At 46.8% G+C, this 4,420-nt stretch overlaps 1 pseudogene across 1 annotated transcript; it reads left to right on the top strand.

Moving 5' to 3' along the window:
* Positions 1 to 993: 993 nt before the first annotated feature.
* Positions 994 to 4,136, top strand: SARC_06015 (hypothetical protein; annotated as a pseudogene; the record flags this gene model as incomplete). The annotated part of the gene is made up of 4 exons: positions 994 to 1,139; positions 1,740 to 1,867; positions 2,720 to 2,839; positions 3,209 to 4,136.
* Between the last annotated feature and the right edge of the window lie 284 nt (positions 4,137 to 4,420).

Here is a 4,420-nt window from a genome sequence, read left to right as displayed (position 1 = left end):
CCCCACAACATATATATATATATATATATATATATATATATATATATATATATATATATACATATACATATATATATATATATATATATATATATATATATATATATATATATATATATTTATATTTATATATATATATATATATATATATATATATGTATAAATGAAATGTGTATTATTTTAGTGTGGTCGAATGTACATACACTGAGTGTATACGCTCACCGTCCACTGTTTGTACAATCATGTCTTTTAAAGTGTGTTTATTTCATTTAAGTGCCAGTTCATGACATTTAAGAGTGTGTTTTTTTGCTGCTGATGATTCGTGTACTGGTTAGACCTGTGTGGATGCCAGTAGAGCGTGGTCGTAATGGGATGGTGTTGTCTGGCCTACCAAAGCCGCATGCGGTATAAATGTATATAGCTTCAAGATTTTGTGTATGTGTATCTTGGCAACAAGTGTATGTGTAGTGTGTGTGCACATCTTCAGGGGTTTGTATGTACTTAACTGACAACAAGCGTATATCAGTATGTATACACAACCTCCAGGGTTCGTATATGTACATTAACAACAAGCGTATGTGCAGTGTTTGTGTGTGTAACTCGGCCAGTGCACGCTCAGACGTTGTACACATACCTGTCGAGTGTATGTATGCTGCTGGCATACGACTGCAAGGTGTGCCTGTGATCTACGCGTTTCATGGTCCAATCAAGTGGCGTTCATTCATCTATGTATCTATACATGCATCTATGTATCTATACATGCATCTATGTATCTATACATGCCTCTATGTATCTATACATGCATCTGTGTATCTATACATGCATCTATGTATCTATACATGCATCTATGTATCTATACATGCATCTATGTATCTATACATGCCTCTATGTACCTATACATGCATCTGTGTATCTATACATGCATCTATGTATCTATACATGCATCTATGTATCTATACATCTGGGGCCAGTGCCCACTCGCGTCCTCATGATATGTTGCTTGGTCTTTCTGCCACCCAGTTCATCCGCTATTTGGAGTACACACCTCACCGTCAACGCTTCTTGTTTGGGGGCGATGTGATCCGCCTGTTCCATCCCGAACACGACCAGTCCCTCGCCTGTCGCCGGTCAGAGGACGAGTGAGTAGTCGATGTTCCTTTGATGTATATATATATATATATATATATATACATATATATATATATACATATGTCATATATATATATATGTGTGTATCTGCGATAGCCTGGTTGTTTGTAGGTGGGACTAGTCTTACATAGGGTGTACGTAGTCGTACAAAACTACGAAAGTGTATGTGCATGAACACGGAAACCAAGAGTTATATGCATGAAGTGTGGTAGTACATATACCCGGCCACAGTGACAGATTTAGTTACAGAGATACGAGTGCATATATTGTTTCAGGCAAGGCCCTTATGTAAGTTGGCGTACGTGCCACTCAGATGTCACGGCATAGGCTGGTGTAGGTCACTTGCTTGGCTGTTGTTTGCGTGTTGCACGTATTCGGCTTGCACTCTTCTCCGTGCGCGTGTTTGTCCAATACACACCACGTGATCATTCCGTTAAACGGATAGGTCTTTCTTTATGGCGCCCGTCTGCTGTCGTTCGCCCCACTTGATCATTCCGTTAAAACAGAGAGACAGTTTTTTTGTGTGCCAATTGATCTAGTATGCGACTCGTCATGTAATCAAACGACACCCCATTCCACGTGACGTGCAGTCCCGAGGTGCTGGAAACGTCACTGGTCGATGACGTCATGAAGCTCACGCAGGACGATGACGTCATCACGGACACTCTGTGGGCGATAGAGGTCATCTGCCCAAATGAACCATGCACCACCAGAACAGGTGCGTGTGTGGATTAGACGGGACGCCTGTTTATTATCGAAGAAAGGCGCGCGGGGGGGGGGGGGGTGGGGTCGATAGTTTAAGAGATACTGAGTGTGTCAGGTCTCTCCGTAGCTGGGCAGCGGCTTATAGGCTCAATACGATGGCATCCGCTGGGTTGAGTTGTACTGTGTGGTGTGGTGTGGTGTGGTGTGGTGTGGTGTTGAAATGAGGGTGGATGTGAATGCTAGTTGAGTGCATTGCGGCACGGTTCCACACAGTGGATGTGTATGGAATATGGGGCTTTCTATCTCCCATTATGAGCTGTTCAACGAGCTAAAGCGCCATCTGCATGTGTTGCTTAATTATGTGTACGTCTTCACTGCATGCACCAAGTGTATTGGGACTGTAACCACTCTGGGCTGTCGCACGCATAGTGTTGCTGTTGCGTAGCACACCCATTTCACCGTAGTTTTACATTACCTCGGATCAAATGCCAACTAGATCGCACTCATTAGAGTTTTTAACTAGAAGCTCTGGGTTTGCATCCACTCTGAGCAGGCGCACGAATATTGGTGCTGCTGCCTTTCTCACGTAGTCAATACCAAGCTCTTATTAAACCCAATCACAAATCATGAAAGTCCTGAAACCCAATCACAAATCATGAAAACCCTAAACCCAATCACAAATCATGAAAACCCTAAAACCCAATCACAAATCTTGAAAACCCTAAAACCCAATCACAAATCATGAAAACCCTAAAACCCAATGACAAATCATGAAAACCCTAAACCCAATCATAACTCATGAGAACCCTAAAACCCAATCAGAGATCATGAAAACCCTAAAACCCAATCACAACTCACGGTTCAGATGTGGCGACGTGGAAGACCGTGTTCAGACTGCGCCACGTGGTGGAGAATGTCTACTTGCGCATCGAGGCGTATGAGTCGACCCTTGGCGCCACCAGCCCTGGCCTGGAAGTCAAGCCAGGTATGTCCTACAGAGTGTGCATACGCTGCAGATACGCTATACATAGGCTTATGCTACCAACGCTATGCAACATAAGGGTTCGGTGCGGTTGTCTTTGGTGCACCAGCATGCACACGCCGTGAGGCTGTGTGCACACCTCTACAGCTGTTACACGTATATGTACACCTCTACAGCTGTTACGCGTATGCTATGCAACAGCCTTGCTTACACTGCACATGGCGGGAAGTGACTGGCTGGAGTCGTGGTGGCCAGCTGTCTGCTATCACACCACATACCTACAACAAGACACTCTGGGTCACAGTCCTTGCACATATCACATTGCATCTATCTCATACTCATGCACTTACGCATTGATTGCACACCCCTCAGAAGCCAAGACCCTATCCTCCTGCAAAAGCATGCCATCGCCCAGAGCCACCACAGAAGAGACCGCCGAGACGTCACACGGGCGCGACGCCGTACACAACGACAACCTCTCCATCCCACGCGTGAGCAGTGTAGGTAGTGCGGCGATAGCAGCACCTGCGCCAGAGCGTAGTACTGGCTTGGGTAGAAGGGGGGTGAACCAGTGTGTGTGTAGTGACCCTGTGGCCAACAGTGGGTTTAGTAACCAAGGGCCGTGTGGTTACGGGGTTGAGGTGGATGGTAGTTGGGGGGGGGGGGGGAAGGAAGGCAGGGACAGTGCATACGGTGGGAAACAGAGTGAATTCTTCAGGTACCGAACTGGTCTTTCGGCTGGCATGAGCCTTGACAGCAAGGACAATGTCACCCGGCAACACGCCCGGGCGACCGGCACTACCAACACGCCCACGACGCAGCGCAGAGACACGAGTAACACACACAGAGGGCCCATGGACAGGGCAGAGGTGCACGCGGACACGGCAGCGCATGACGGCACGCAATGGAGCCCTGCAGATGGGGCTGGGCATGTGGACAGGGACAAGGGAAAGGGAAAGGGGAAGGGGAATGGGAAGGATAACTTTAGTAGTACCAACTCAGTCAGCCCAGACATCACCATCGACACAGACGACACGCACCACGGGATCAGCCGCATCAGCACACACCCCACAGGCACACCAGGCACAGGCACACCAGGCACAGGCACACCAGGCACAGGCGAGGCACAGGCAGAGACAGACAAGGACACGCGAATGCACCAGCGACAGCTCAGCCGCAGAGATCTGCTGAGCAGTGGACTGAGTGCGGAGTTGACTGGGCTGAGTGTGTATGCGTTGCGGGACCTGCGCAGGCGTAGTTTTGAGTGCGACTGCCGCGGGGCTGCGTCGGGAGGTGTTAGGTAGGTACACAGCCACAGTGCACAGCTGTAGATGCGCATGTTAGAGCCATGCACGCAGGTGGTTGGGTGTGTGTGTGAGTGTGTGGGTGTGTGGTTGTGTGGTTGTGTGGTTGTTGGTGCTAGTTTTGTAGAGTATATGCCAGTTATGTGAGGGATACCATTGTTAACGTTGACGAGATGCGATTTCCAATCCTATATATATATATATACATATATAAATATATACATTTACATATATTATCAATATATTATATATATATATATATATAATATATATATATATA

The sequence above is a fragment of the Sphaeroforma arctica genome (assembly GCF_001186125.1).
Source record: "Sphaeroforma arctica JP610 unplaced genomic scaffold supercont1.413, whole genome shotgun sequence".
NCBI classification, from domain to species: Eukaryota; class Ichthyosporea; order Ichthyophonida; genus Sphaeroforma; species Sphaeroforma arctica.
The sequence above is the reverse complement of the archived record's forward strand: the minus strand, read 5'-3'. Positions and strand labels throughout refer to the sequence as shown.